This window comes from Polistes dominula, unplaced genomic scaffold (assembly GCF_049000335.1).
Source record: "Polistes dominula isolate Pdom_NZ unplaced genomic scaffold, Pdom_raw_medaka contig_49, whole genome shotgun sequence".
NCBI classification, from domain to species: Eukaryota; Metazoa; Arthropoda; class Insecta; order Hymenoptera; family Vespidae; genus Polistes; species Polistes dominula.
Window position 1 is genome coordinate 1,070,863 of NW_028300914.1, and position 16,706 is coordinate 1,087,568.

At 28.8% G+C, this 16,706-nt stretch overlaps 1 protein-coding gene and 2 long non-coding RNA genes across 3 annotated transcripts in view; 2 read left to right on the forward strand and 1 right to left on the reverse strand.

Moving 5' to 3' along the window:
- The first annotated feature begins 189 nt into the window (after positions 1-189).
- On the forward strand, positions 190-1,208 carry LOC149033289 (uncharacterized). The gene is made up of 3 exons (XR_016179034.1): positions 190-391; positions 844-937; positions 1,059-1,208. It is a non-coding gene; the product is annotated as an uncharacterized LOC149033289 (long non-coding RNA).
- A 559-nt stretch (positions 1,209-1,767) lies between these two features.
- Positions 1,768-16,706, reverse strand: part of LOC149033290 (uncharacterized) — a 54,130-nt gene continuing 39,191 nt past the window's right edge. The window contains exon 3 of the long non-coding RNA XR_016175787.1: positions 1,768-3,114. This is a non-coding gene — a long non-coding RNA (uncharacterized LOC149033290). The remainder of the gene's footprint in view (positions 3,115-16,706) is intronic.
- Positions 7,904-16,706, forward strand: part of Stacl (SH3 and cysteine-rich domain-containing protein) — a 61,698-nt gene continuing 52,895 nt past the window's right edge. The window contains 1 exon segment of the mRNA XM_089169962.1: positions 7,904-8,576. The gene's annotated coding sequence lies outside the window, so the exon portion shown is untranslated.

Sequence of the window (16,706 nt, forward strand, 5' to 3'; positions counted from 1 at the left end):
GATATCAATTGTTTTATGCATTTCTATATAAACGGACGATTCTCTTTTGTACGGTTGTGTTCTTCTATACGATTCGATAATGTTTTCACAGTGTTAACATTATCTTTATTTTTATTCATTATTGTTAAAATATTGTTTATAAATAAATTATATTATGTGGAATTTAACGTTGTTGTAGGAGAAAAACGAGTTATACGTACGTGTGGTGGTTAAGCTTGTGTGCGTGATGAATCTTATGATTGGTCATTTCAAGTCCGAAATAACAAATCAGCTAATTAGCCAATGAAACGTCAGCAATCTATCACCAACGTACCGCGAAGGAGAAGTGACCACCATTTTGAATTTGTCATCTATAGTAGTTGCAGCAGATTTGGTCGTCCGTTGATATCAGGTAATTAAAAGATTTTTTCTAACGTTTAAACCTTTAAATTATATATTAAACGATAACTAAAAGCATGATTTTTATACGTGAGTGTTTTCAAAACTGAAAAATACAAATTTCGAAAGATATCCGTGAAAATATAATTGTCCGACATTTCTCGGTTTCCCGCCATATCTCACCAAGGCTAACTTATAATATTTCGTCTAATTTTTATCTTTTTCTCATGGTATCAATACTTTTTATCATCTCTAATAATGTTCCAATTAATTATTTTTCATAATTACGTATTCAAAAATCGTATATCGTATTAAATTTGATTTCTGTCACATACATATATATATATATATATATATATATATATAGGCATATATACATAAGTATAGGTAACTCGTATACGTACTCTCATATATTTGATTTTCTTAATATTGTACTAATGTAATTTTATTTCTTATTTATTTTAGTTTTCCAAGCGTTGGGAGAATCCAATATGAATACATATACTCAATCTAAGAATCGTGCTTCCTTTTACATCGGGGTAATGACTAAACTATCGAGGTAAATCTATCACTTTATTTTAAAGCAAAAAGAAGTGCAACAGAAAGAGAAAACGAGAAAGAAAGAAAAAGTATACAAACATTCGACTTCCAGGTAGTCAAATGTATTCATAAATTTCTAGGAAATTCTCGAGATGAAAATAAAAAAGAAACAGTTGAAAACAAAAGAAAACAACAGAGTACCGAGCACCGAGCATCGAATACCCGAGTACTTCCGAGCACCCGAGTACCCCCGAGCATCCGAGTACCCCCGAGCACCGAGAGTTCGGCACTACCAAGGTTAAACGTAGTAATGTATCTCTTTCCCCTTTCGTCTTTTGACATGTTAAGATCGTCAAAAGTAACTACACACAGTAAATTATTGAATAATTTTATTTCTAACCTTATCGTGTTAATTTTAATACTTTAAAAATATGTTCATTAGATTGAATGGTATAAAAAACGATTTACTTTTTAGGTTACACTCTTTATTGAATTATATTTAACATTGATTCTTTATGATATAGTATCTTATAACGTGTGTGTTCTGCCTTCAGAAATGATTGACAGGAAATATTGTAATATAATCTTTAGTATGTTTCAGCTTTTTCAGACTTTTTATTTCATTTTATTTTATACATCGTCATCCTAAGGGTAGGATACCCATCCTGCAATCATCAACGAAGACTAAAAGTAAGTATATTTTACTATCAAACATTTCTATGATAATTTCAATTGATTTTTATTACAACAATGATCTTAATTGTTCTTTTTCTTTTTCTGTTTCAGAAAATCATTGCAATCGAGCGCGTAGGCAATGAGGTTCTCGTGTGTTGCATCGTGTTAAAATAAAATATAAAAAAGTCGACAAAAGAGTAGATTCAGTGTTGATCGTCGCATGTTAAAGTTTCGTTTGCTCGGTTAAGAAACTCGCAAGTTTCTTTTATTAAGTTTAAACGTGTGCTCATCGTCATCCTAAAGGTAGGAGACCCATCGTGCATTCATCAATGAAGAAAAAACGTAAGTCAATTTTTATATGAAACATTTTTTCAATAATTATAGTAATTTTTATATAACAAAGATTTATATAATCTTTTTTTTATTTGTGTTTTAGATCATCGTTGGAATGGTATTCACATTTTATTAATTAAATTCATTTAGAAATTCGTTTAACACTAGATTTTTTCACTATTGTTTTGTTCAATATTTTTTTAAAAATTTACAAACATTGTTTGAATGAAAAAGTGCATAGAGAAGGGGAATTAATATTAATATATATTTCATTACAGTATTAAAAATTAACATATATTTTTAAAAAATATTCTACTTTAAAATTTTAATTAAATTTAAATTTTATTAAATTACAATTAATTAAAATATTTCTATTTAATATATATGTAACAAAAAAGTTTGAAATGAATCACTTTTGCTCAGTCCATAAATCTAGTGTTAAATGAATTAACTGCATGTAATGCAGTTTTATAGTCATTCTTTGTGCATTGTCATCATCCTCCTAAGGATAGGAGATCTATTGTGCATTCATCAATAAAGATTTACAGTAAGTATATTTTTGTATTAAATAATTCTTCAAAAATTTTAATGATTTTCTGTAATAGTAATGATATTAATAGTATTGTTTTTTATTTCAGTTTCAGATTGCAATTGTGCACGAATGGCCCATGTGAAGTGACCGGAAGTGAAATTTTTGTTCTTGCATTTGACTGCGAGCAATGCAGTCTTTGAATGAGTGCAGTTTAGAATCAGTGATCGGGCGAGTAATAAATTAAAATTAAACGCGAATTAGAGTCAGTGTTGTTCGTCGTATAATAAAATATCGGTTTCGCGATAAGAAACTCACCTATAGTTTCTTATTTTCGTTTATATCGCGTTTTTAGATTCACGCGAGGTGCATCGCCATGGTGCAATAGAGCTGCATCTTCTTGGAATGCACTGTAAGTATTCATTTGTATTTACATTTTATTTGATTTTATTTTAACATGATTTTGAATAATATTCAAGATAACTTATCGTTGTGTTCTATTTTATTTTACAGATATAACCATGAATTCTCTTCCTTTCAAAGATGTTGAATGAATTCTTCGATGGATCTTCTTCAATGGCAAATCCAGTATCGTCTTGCATCGTCAGACTACAATACTTGCTGCGAAGTAGGAGTGTTTTGGAGCCATCGCAGAACTTCTGAAACCGTGAGTTTGTATTTAAAGTCCCTCCAGTGCTCAATCATGCCGAGGATGAAAGGTCCAAATCGGCACGAGTTATTGGTTGTAATTATCTAAATAAATTATTGACGAGCACATGAGTAATTCCTTTTAGGAGTTACTCATGAAAATTGTATATTTTATTATATGTTTTATTGTATGTTTTATTATTAGTTCAGGATAGGTTTTCTTGTCTCATCGGTTAAATTCATTTAATTCATAATGCAATTAATAAATGCACTCTCTTTTTTATTACGTGTTAAAAGCATGTAATAAATGTCTTACATGCATTGCTTTGTACATAGTTTTTGTAATCGAAATTAATTTTGATATATCAATACTTTGATATTTTAAATAAATGAGCAAGAAGACAAATTTATTCGCGACGGATAGACTTTGGCAGTTAAGTGGCGGCTCAGAGCCCAGTTCTTTCATTAGAACAGCCAACTTAATGAAAAAGTCGTCCGAGGTTTGCAAAAAATATCCATCATCATTGTAGAGTCTTTTAATACATCCTTACCTCGAAACTCTAACTGTTTCCTATGGGGTAACTTTTTTTTTTCATTCGCTTGTTTAAGTCATTATTCACCAAATGACTTGTAGAGTCCTTAGCCCGTTTAGATGAATTTTTATTAAAATCTTTTGTGATATATTTATATATGTTAATTATGTTTTTTTTAGATCAGGCTTTTCAGCTTCTAATATACTAATCCCCCGTTTCTCCCCCCCATACTTTCTGCGTTCTCATCTATACGTGTGCCCAGGTGTTACACGTATGGGTGAGAAACAGTTAGCGTGGGTTTAGTTTTAGTTTTTTCCCCTATTGGCGGCTGTTATTGTGCTAGTGATTGCACGATGTACTTTACACCTGTGTGTGCGTATTAGGTAGTGTGTATTGTACATCGTTACGCGATATTTTTTTATTCATTTAATACATCATTAAATACTTAAAGCATTACTTCTACATATCTATCTTCATTCTTATATTTATATTAAATATTTCTCATTTTTTTTGATAATCGTTTGCATAGTAGAGTTACTGCATACATTTGTGGAAACTTTGATATACTTGTATATTACTAGTATGCATATATACTAGTGTATACTTGTATTTTTGCTTTAGTTTTTTATGCAATAATCATTAGCCTTGACAGTCGATTACAGCAAAACGTACGTATACCCATTAGCATATAAGTTTATAAAACGTGGTTGAACTAGGGTGTCGGAGGTGCCCCGGGGCATGCTCTCTAGTTTAGGCTTTTGCACCCTGGTGGTATGTGTGAGAACCGTGGAGTGAGTGGGTGGGTATGTATGGTTTTTCTTAAAATGGGTAAAAATATGGATAATAGGCAGGCAGGTAGCATACTTCTCTGAATGAATGTGAAAACTTTAATTTTAAGTAGGTAGGATCCAGGAAAGGCATTAGACTTATTGCTTCCACTCCGGAGTGGAAATTCCGCCTCCTGGTTTATACAGAATTGTTACAAAATGTTTTCATTTTATTCTATATTAGGCTTGATTTGTTAATTTATTTTGTAACTATTCTGTGATCTTTATTATGTATCATGATTCAAAGGTATTTGTAACCATTTGAAAGATTAATTTCTACTTCGATTTTATCTCGAACGAGATAGAGTCGAATCAAATTCGCAAATTCTTTGATGCATTTGATACTTAGTTTTAAGTATTTCAGGATTAGCACTACGCACTATCGCGATTTCGTCTTACAGCTTACATATTAATGAAATGAAAGTGTTACAAGAAAATGCATTACATTTATTGCACCTTTTATTTCAATTCGGTTTTACTACTCGACGTTAATAGTGCGAAGTGTTATTAGGTCATCGAGGGAAATTATTATCTGCTTGGACATTCGATTAAATGTTCTCGTGTATGATCAATGATCTCTAAGTTCATTGATGGTCCACGAGCTAGAAAAGTGAACGCGAAATGTAAATTAATTTTGTAATAATTGAGAATTAGAATCATAATAAAATACAAGTTCATTTTTAAAATTAGTATGAAAGATCTTATCTTGCTCGCACGTAGGAAATGTCCAAATGCAGTTTTCATGGAATGAAGAAAGAAGAGGCTTAATGCCGAAGAGGCCCCCACTTAATTGTGGCTCAAGAGGGCAACTACAGGCTATTGAGTTATTTTCTAAGGTTCAACAGCAAGTTCGAACCTTTAGAGAATGGCTCTCTAGTCATATTTTATATTTTATTGTTTTACTTTTTTGCTCGTCATTAATTTCTAGTTGTAATTGGAGATGATGGACCATTCCATCTCCTTGGGACACTAAATGTGTGTCTATATCGTCAAAAAGATGCATATGTGTTTAGTTAGTTCGAGTCAAAATATTTAAACTCCCTTTTTGTTACATTTTGAAACCTAATTATCGTCTTTTAAATATTAAAGTAATTTCTCTTTTCTTGTTTCGTCTTTAAGATTTTTTATTGCTTTCGTATTTTATTAAATTTGCAATTTTTTTTCTATATAATGCAGTTTAAAAGTATTTCATAATAATTAATAGATAGTATTTTGTTTAGTAACTTAATACTTGTACTTTTCCTTTTATTTTATTTTTTTATATATTTTATGTAAATATAAAATCACGCGTTTAAAATTTATTTTATTGCAACGTAAATAGAAAATTCATTTGAAAAGTGCATCTGTGAATTGGACGATTTATATGTTAGGCTATTGCATCACTTGATTCTATAATTAATATAGTTTTCTTTTTGTTACAGGTGATCGTCGATGGATTTAACACAACATACTTTTTTATTTTCCTCCATTTGATGACTATTTTATAAATTATATGTATAAATGCATTTCTGAAGGTACACACATGTTCATACACTAAATATTTAATATAATTATTTAAAATTCTATTGCAAATATAAACCCAAATTTTTCAGATATATGATAAAAATAGAATTTTAAGAATGTCGTCAAGATTTTTTTTTCCTAAAATATATAAATAGCAGTATTACTTATTTATTTAAAAATTTCATTCTTTTTACTACTTTTTTAAATAGGAAATTTGTTTCTTTCAATTAACTGCGGTCGTCTAATGAATTCAAATCAAACGCGAGTTAGAGTCAGTGTTGTTCGCCGTATAATACAATTTCGGTTTCGCGATAAGAAACTCATCTATAGTTTCTTATTTTCGTTTATACCGCGTTATTAGAATCACGCGAGGTGTGCATTACCATGATGCCATTGAGCTTCGTTCCATTGGAATGCATTGTAAGTATTCATTTTTATTTACCTTTTATTCGATTTTATTTTATATGATTTTGGATAATATTCCAGATAGCTTATCGTTTTGTTCTATTTTATTTTAAAGATATAACACCATGGATTCTCTTCCTTTCAAAGATGTTGGATGGATCTTTGATGGATCTTCGATGGATCTTCTTCAATGGCAAATCGTCTTGAAGCTATCGGAAATCTTCTTAAACCGTGAGTTTTTAATTAAAGTCTCTCCAGTAGTCAATCATACCGAGGATGAAAGGTCCTAATCGGCACGAGTTACTGGTTGTAATTATTTAAATAAATTATTGACGAGCACATGATATTTTTCACACTATTGCTTTACTTTTCTTTTTCTTTTTTATATATCATTAATAAAGAATTGAATACCTCTCTTCGAAAATTTAATGTGGACATATGTTTATGAATAAAAAATAAGACAGTCGTGAAAGAAAATAATTTATATTCGGGTCTTATCAAATAAGTTCATATTACGTTAAGAAATATATTCTTGTAAAGTAAACCCATGGATATATGGTATTTGGACGATAAATTTGAGATTTCGTGTTCTTGTTACAGTAATAATGTATTTTATTAATGCGATGTTTGAACAAGGGAAGGTAGCAGTAAGGGAAAGTCTGTCGATTAGGGTGAAGTACTGTTATATATATATATATATACAGACAATATATAGATATATGTAATTACAAACGATACATTATTTTTGATAATTAATACTTTAAAAGAAATTTCTCAAAAGAAATTACGAGTAATAAAATCAATATTATTGGATTCTCAAGAAAGTAATATGTATCATTGGATCATTGGAGATTTTTCTTATTTTAAACTTCACATTCTACCTATTTCTATAGAAAAGTGGGACGATGTATTTATAATTAAACTCGATTAGAACCGATCAACGTAAGAAACATGATAGAGAAATACGTAGAAGACAAAAAAAAAAAAAAAAGAAATAATATCAAATTAAAAGATAACATTCCTCTTCGGATATATAACTTTTAACTTTGTATTTTATTAATTTGAAACTTTTCTGTGTTTTATATTCTTTTTAAACTAATTTCCAACAAGATTATTTATTATTTTTTTTTATTATATTTTACATTTATACATTTATATGTGTTTTTTTTTTTTATTAATTTGATAGAACAAGTCACTCGAATAATTTCCAATTAGAATATTTAATAAAAAAAAAAAAAAAAAAATTCGTTTTGTCGTAAAATAATTGTGCTGAGAAAAAAATTGGATTATCAATCCCTTGATTTATAATAAAACGGATAAATGTGATAATATGATAGATTTATAGATAATTATAATTATTATTAATATTATATTATGATAGAATAGAATAGAATAGAATTGTCAGGTTATAAATTCCACCCACCCTAATAGCAGCACTAGCAGCAGCAGTAGCAGCAGACGGTTTCTCTTTAGAACCTACAACCTACTACTATCTTCGTCTCGCGTGCCAACATGTTCAGAGCCAGTAGAAAGAGTCAGTGCTGCGCGGGCCTTCGTGGCGCGAGGACGTTCGACGTATGGGGATGTTTTCGTATTTAAGTTGGTATAATACCCGTGCGTGCGTGCGTGCGTGCGTTCATTCGTACGTGTGTACGTGTGTACATGGGTGCGTGAATCCCGATTAATTGTATCAATCTTTCCTTATTTTTTTTCTTACTATTAGAAAAAAAAATACGAACTGAAAGAGATAGATAAAGTATAAAACAAAAAAGAAAGTAAGAAAGAGAAAGAGAGAGACATTCATTTGAAAATAAATCTAGAAGAAAGAAATTGAATAAGAATATATAAATTTTTGTTCGTTGGGTTCTATTTTTTTTTTTTTAATTTTTTTTTTTTTATTATAAAGAAAATTACAAACTATAAAATTATTTTCTTGATACGCGTGTGCGTGCGTGCGTGCGTTCGTTCGTTCGTTCGTTATTATATATTTTACGTAGGATTTACTTTGCACGAACAAATTATTGAGATATAGAAGAGAGTTTAATAATAAAAAAAAAAAAAAACTAAGATTGTAAAGAAGAAGTTCGATCGTCGTTTTGAAGAGGATACTTCGTATCCATAACGAAGAGAAAGAAAGAAGAAGAGGAAGAAGAAGAAGAAGAAGAAGAAGAGGAAGAAGAAGAGTAGAAAGTCGGACGTTGACCGGTGAGGTTTTAAACGAGATAAAAAGATATATATGTTGATAGAGATAGAAGATGTCTACTATTTCGTTTTATATGTGTTTCGTATAATTTGTTCAATTTTAAAGAATAATTATTATCGAACGAATATTAATTAAATTTCAAACGTACTTAAATTTAATTCTAATTAATACGAGATATAAAAAACGAGATAAAAACCGATAGTTACTTATCGATTATTGAAAATACGATTCGTACGTGCTAAGGGGTGATGATATTAAAAATAATTTCAAAGAATATCTAATAACGATTAAAAAAAAATATTATCGATCGATGACCGAGTTATCGAAGAAAACTACAATCGAATATTTCTCATTCCTCTTTTTATTATTATTATTTCTTTTTTTTTTTTTTTTTAAACTACAAGCATATGTGAAATAGATGAATAAGAAGTTATATCAGTTTTCTTTTTTTTTTTTTTTTTATCAAATAAATCGATAATTTTCCTCGTGGTTGTTTTTATCAAAGAACACGACATTTTTCTGACTAAAAAAAAAAAAGGGATAAAAAGAAAATATATTTTTCATTTTAAGACTACGATGAATACTTGTGAGGGATACGCGCGAAAATTGGTCATTTGTCAGTGTCGAAGAAAACGTATTTTATCTATGTGGATCATCGTAATTTCTTATCACTCTCTCTCTCTTTCTATTTTATTTTCTTTTTTTTTTTTTTTTATTGAAACAACCACCTCTCAATGTTTTACTAATAGTCGAAGACCGTCGTCCGTCCGTCCTCCATTTGCTGCTTCCATATGAATTTTTCACACACATAGTTTAGATACGATCATGAATAGAGTATGTTTGTACGCTAGTTTTTTTTTTTTTTTATTTTCTTTCTTTTTTTTTTTTATCGCTAACCCCATTTTTTCATTAATAAATAATAACAAATTGCACGTGAACCAATCGATTATTCTATGAATTGTAAAGTTTTAACGACCAGTTTTCTTCCATGAATGATTTCAAATATGCGTACAATATCCTATTATTATTATTATTATTATTATTATTATTATCATCATTGTAATCTTAAATAAAATTGCGATATTATTTCGATGTGAACGAATAGAAGAAGAATAAAAAGAAGAAGGATTTATTAACATACAGAAAAAGTGTCCTAATTTAAAAATACAATTTTACACATATATACATACGCTTTGTAATTGTATTAAAAACATTGGACAAATTCACGAGTTGGCGGTACAATAAATTTGTTCTATTTTTAACAAAGAAAGTAAAAGAAAGGAAAAGGGAAGAGGAGGAGGAGGAGAAGAGTAGAAGGGAAATGTAGAATTTGAGAGTTGTAGGTTATACGCAGTGTACCGAGAAGAAGTAATCGTATAAACTAATATTTCGAAGTAGCACGAGAAGTTGGAAGACCAACGAGTGCAGTGTGCACACGTAACGGTGTGCATCACTCATTCTATGCGTCTATAATATTATATCATAGGATATGCACGGGAGATACATTTTTATTGACTTTCCTTTTTTTTTTTTCTTTTTTTTCTTTATGCCAAGAGTGAAATAAAAAGATTGAAAGGTAAAAAGAAAGAAATATAGAAAAGGGTTGAGGAAAAAGGGTAGTAAGAGAAGTAGTTGATGAAGCGAATTTTAATACGACCCTTTACAAGACATATACATACCTAAATATGTGAATTATATATCTAAGTAATGCAGTATATATATATATACTTACCTTTATGCTTTATTTATCTTCTCGACATTTTCTTTCTCTCTTTCTCTCCTATTCTGTTTTTTTATTTTCTGTTTCTTCTTCTCTTTCTCTTTCGTCTTTATTTCTTTTGCCTTTAGTGAGGCTTGCCACAACCTATCAGCCTTTCCATCTCTTCTTAATGGACTAACATATACACACGTAGAAAGACACGTACTCATCCACGTATCATACACACATACTGTTAGATGTTATATATAGTTAGACTTATAAATAAATTCACACCGAATATTTAATGTTCTCTTAGAAGAGACGGTACTAGTACTTGACTTAGAATTCATACAAGTAAAGATTACATCTTTTGTTTATATTTGATAGAGTGTTTTATTTTTGTCGAAAATTTCATCGATATCACATCCATTCATTTCTTTCTTTGTGATGTCGATAAATTTAGGGTAGTTTTTTTTTTTGTATTATTCTTCATAAGAGATAAACACGAAAATGTTTCTTATTTTTTTCTTCTTCTATCTAAACGAAGAAAGGAAAAAAAGGATACAAAAAAAAAAGATATGGAAAGGTACGGTAATGCCTATCGCTTTTAGTTTCGATAAAAAAAAAAAAAAAAGAAAAAGAAAAAAAAGAAACCATCAAAGTGGATCTCTCACGCGGTTCTCGATGGACCACTATCGGATTCCATTTCAGACATTTTCTATATCCCTCGCAAAACGATTCGGCCGTTGCACTTGTAAAAGCCTTCAAAACTACTTTTCTCCTTTTGTATTTTTTTTTTCTTTTTTTTTTTTCATCCCTTTTATATTATATTCGTTGATTACTATTTTGTAGGAAAACTTACAGTAGACATCTCAGTGATTTTTCGTTTTTCATGATTTATAAAAGTGATTTATGGACTCGTTACTTTTCGGTAATGTTTCATTATTATACGATAATAAAAGATTTATTAAACTATGATACGCTATCGTAGATGAAATATATGTATTTCGTATGTTATAAATTACAAGAAACATTGTCACTATAATTATTATACAATATTATACATACAATGTCATTTTGATTATACGATAGAAATTGGTTTAAAATTTGTTTATGATAACGAGAGAAAAAAAGTAAGAAAGAAAGAAAGAAAGAAAGAAAGAAAGAAAGAAAAAGAAGACATGAATAGAAATAAAAAAAATGTCAAGAAGAATAAGAAGAAAATTTCACGTTTTTACGTCTATAGTTGAATCCCTATGCAAAACGGTTACCTTTGTGCAACGAAAATGGCGGTTACAGAGAGCAGTCGGTCGACTTTCATCCAATTGCATTCGTTTCCCAAGGCAATTCGAGGAAAAGCCACGGCCTCGTTCCTTCGACGAGTCTCACTTCGTTGCGTTACATTTTTATTTTCTTATACGATTGTACTAAAAGAAAAAGAACGAAAGGGCCAAATGGTGGAAATAGATAAAAAAAAACAAAAAAAAAAAGAAAAAAAAGAAAATGAAGGTAAAATAAAAGTAGTATCAATAACAATACACTACTCGTTTTCATTTAACTCTTTGTAATATCATATAAATTTGATTTATAACTTTATACAATTGTTTAAACTGTATTTTCATTTTTTTTTTAGGGGTTTTTTCTTATTTCATTTTATACTTATACAATTTATTTATTGTTTTTTTTTTCTTATATAAAATTTTTAAATATTTTATACAGGAAATTGACGATCGTTTAAAATATCAATTTTGATTGTAAAATATTGTAATTATGAAATCTGAGAAAAATTGTTTTCAACTTTTATGAATATATTAGTTTTCATATGAATAATTTCATTTTCGATTCTCTCGAATCGATATTTTATTGCTTCCATAATATATTCGTTCAATAGCTGCTATGTTTATTTTTTTTTTTTTTTTTTGTTCAACCCCACACCGGTTACATTTCTCTTCTCTATTGAATCGAAAAAAATCACTTTTATATAGGACCGGGGTATATTTTGACAAATAGTTTTTAACGAAAGATTAATGTTTCTTTACTAAAAACAATTTTTAATAGAATTAATATATATATATATATCAATATTTCCTGTTATGTATATGTATTATTATTATTATTATTATTATGTATGATTTCAAGAGCTATTGTTATATTCAGCTCGAGTTGTATAACACGGTATAAAAGAAAAACAAAAATGATTAATTAATAAATAAACCAAATTGCACGTCATTGGCAGAATAGTTTTTTTTTTTTTTTTTTTTTTTTTAGATCGTAGTTAACCTTCATTTTCTTAACAAGAAGACGATTATGAATCCTCATCGGTAATTCAAATACATTCTTACCTTGAAATCTCATTACAAAATGTGGCTTCTAAAATTTAATAACAAGTCTTCTGACAATGACTCATGTAAAATATAAAAAAAATAATATAATATAAATGAAATTATTCAAATTCAAAGTAAGATGAACTAAAAAGCAAATAACAGGAGGTACGCATTACCAAGTGTTATATTGTATCCAAAAATAAAAATAAAAAAGGGCACAAATAACAAACGTAACCCAGATTTGTAAGTTCGTCGTCATTAGCTCTTCGCATTTTTTGTTGTTGTTTAATCTTTTATTTTTTTTATTTTTTTTTATTTTTTTATGTTACAAAAGAATGAATTGAAAAAGTAGCTTTAGTTGCTTTGTAAATCATTCACAGAGAGAATTATAAAATTTGTAAGCTTTAAAGAAGTAGTCAGGTCAAACGCCGCGTCTAATAATACGGTTTCAGAGAGAGAGAGAGAGAGAGCAAGGATTCTCGTATTATAGACAAACGTAATAATACACATGTATGTATGTATGTATATGTATCTATGTACAATACGTATTTATTTGTGTTTATATGTATAATAATAGACAAGAGAGAGAGAGAGAGAGAGAATTACCAGATATTATAATAATTTCTTCTTTAAATGATACCATTTGTTGTTGTATTAAAACGTTTATCCATTGTTCGCATGCAAGAAAGTTTACTAGTTTAAAAGCTAATCTAATTTAGCTAACTGTAATACAACGATAGAGATCTAAATCGTGTATCGTTCAAAATCGTATCGTTTATTTCGTTTCTTTTAACTATTTTTTGTTTTTGTTTTATGAAAAACCTTTATAGACGGTCGACTTCTCGAATAAATCCTATGTAATGTAAGTTTATGTATATTTTTATGTATATTATACATCTATCTATCGAAGAAACACATGAAAGATATATGTAGGAAAATAAATATACAAAATGGTAAAGCATGGTAGGTAGGTAGGTTCATGTTAATGTTTCTCAGGAAATCCCTTAGTTTGCGTGTCTTGTTTCAATAAATCCACCACATTTAATTTATACTGTTATACTTTCTCTCCTTCCTATTATCTTCTCTCTCTCTCTCTCTCTCTCTCTATTTCTCTTTCTATTTCTCTCTCTATTTCTCTTAGTATTATAATCTCTCTAGTATAACCGTAAATTCTTACAATTATTTCGTCTCTGTTATATTTCACTTGGAATAATTTAAGCTTCCTTATTAGATAGTCAACAACTACATAGGGAAAAGTCATTTTCGTAAATGCTCTAATAAGGGTGATCACAAATTGTTTTACTACGTGTGTTTGTGTGTGTGTGTATTAAGTGTGTATTAGTTGGAACAGTATATACAAGGATCAGTAATTACGTTATACCTATACATACATATATATATACATATGGATATTTATAGTTATGTGCTAATAAATTGTAATAATAGATTAATTGTTAATTAAGAAATGTGGACAAAACTTTTAATCTACGTTTTATTTTGTATAATATTAATTTGTTTTTCTTCTTTTCTTTTTATTTACATTAATACATTTGTTATAATTATTGTCACATATTAATTATATACGTGTGTGTGTTTATTAGTATCTATTTATACGAAATACAATTGATCGGATACAAGGTTAAATTGGACAATTTAGAAAATGTAAAAAATACGAATTATTGTAAAAACTAACATCTCGATCGTTAGGCTAGAAATAAACGCGTTTATAATCCTATTTTGTGATCGACTACAAGCGTAAATGGAGAATAAAACGTGACATGTTTTATAAAACGATAAACTTGGAGTTTCTGCTGTTGGTTGGGCCAATGATTAATCGGATAAAAATAAAAATAACGAATAAAAATTTGAAAAAGTATCGAACATCTGCCTCTATACACTGACATTTGCTATTTTCTCTTTCTCTTTCTCTGTCTATCTGATTCTATTTTTTCTTCTCTTTGTAACAATTTAAAAAAAAAAAAAAAATCATTTCTTTCTTACTATTCTTCATATTTATTTTACACGAAGATTCTCATTCATTCAGTAATATATTTCACAAATGTGTATAATCAAATTGTTTCTATAACTCGTCATGATTTAAAAGCTTACGTGGGGGTATGTATCTCTCCTACGTCATCGAATTATTATTACTATTATTAAAAATGATATTTATATATATATAAAAATAACACAAAAAATGAAAATCAAAAATTAGATGAAATATTTCGTGTAAACAAAAATCGATGTGGAGGAAAAAAAGGAAGAGACGAATGTGCGAAAATTAAATAATAATTAAAATTAATTAATTTGAGTAACATTTAATCGCATGATCATTTAAAATAATAATAATAATAATAATAATAAAATAGATGGTAGTGAAAACCACACGTTGAGTTCGGCTAATTTTCGTCGAAAGGGATTGGGAAGAACGTGGCACAATTCCCCTGGCCAAATGCTTTTCTCTCTCTCTCTCTCTCTGTGTGTCTCTCTCTTTCTCTTTGCTAACTTTAATCCTCGTTAGATCTCGGATTGTACTGAATTATTTGCACGTTAATGAACGAGTTACAAAGAGTATACCACCGTCACGTTTGGCTCACTATTGCGGTATCTCTACCACCTTTAATTTAGCGAATACATTTTCTGACGTTGATCGAATGAAATTGAAACTTTTCATTCTTCTCATTCTCTTTCTCTTTTTCTTTCTGTGTGTTTTTTTTGGGGTAGGGGGGGGGTGGAAAGAAGCTTGAATTAAATGTCAACAAGAGATTGCTCTTTTTCATCTTTCTTTTTCTTCTATCTTTTTTTTTTTTTTTTTTGTAATTTTTTATTAGAAAATCAATTCATCCCTCTTTGTGTCTCAAATATTTTCCGAGATTATACAAAAGATAAGACTTTTAAATATAATTGAGTTGTTTGGAAATAAAGTTGCATTAGTTGATACAAATCGATAAATAATAACACGTGAGATCGGTGAGAGATGAAATTTATCAAATTCAATTGTTTATGCCAATTTGAAAGGCTTAGGTTTAACCTCGAAACAAAAAAATTGTCTTCATTTTCATAATAGAAAAATGAAATGAATTAACAATGTATGTACGAAATAATAAATGACATTTAAATTCGATATAAATTTGTATAAAACATTTATAAATATTATAAAATATCAATGTGTATTATTTAATAATTTATGAATCATTTGAGAGATTATAGAAGGTTAAGAATAAAATACTTGTGTCACTGATCAAATGAAGAACATAATTTACGATCATTAATCAAACTGTAAAATATTATCGTCTTTTAACGAAAGCCAAGAAAACAATTATTATTATTATTATGATGATGATAATAATGATGATGATGATGATGCAAACAACGACTATGAAGAAGTTAACGACAGAAGATGGCAGGTACAATAAATAAATTGTTCACTTGTACGATGAACATGTGAACGTGTTCTCAAACGTACACAAAAGTATCAGCAATAGTGGCCCCGATGTATTTTTGGAAACGGTGGCACTGGGCCGTGAATGTTAAACTTGTTAAATAATACCACCCTGTATAAAGTGAGGGATTTCTATAATATGTGGATATTATTATTATAAGACAGATTAATCTTAACGTAAGATAAAAGAAAATGGTAGTATGGGGGGGAGTATGGTATGGTATGGTGTAGTGGGGTTGGGGGGTTGACAAATACCGATAAAAAAATTGCGAATTAAGTCGCAACGATGAACATCAGTTTATCAAGGTTTATCCTGTCTTCTTCATCTTCTACTTGTTGTTATATGTGTATATCTTTATCTAAAGAACAAAAGTCCCCTCTCTTTAAGTTGAACAAGTGTGTATTTAATAGATAAACATAGAGTAAGATAGAAAGAATGTGTGTAGAACCAAGATCAAGCAAATTTTCATGGTAATTTCACATCGTTGATCATGAAGGTAAAGAAATTGTCCTTCTATCTATTTTTCTCTCTCTCTCTCTCTCTCTCTTTCTCTCCCTTGTTTTCTTCTTCGCTTCTGTTCGATAAAGGAAGAAACTTAGTTAAGAAAAATCTGATCGTATAAAATGATATTAAAATAAACGTGAACATTTTTAATGGAAATATATG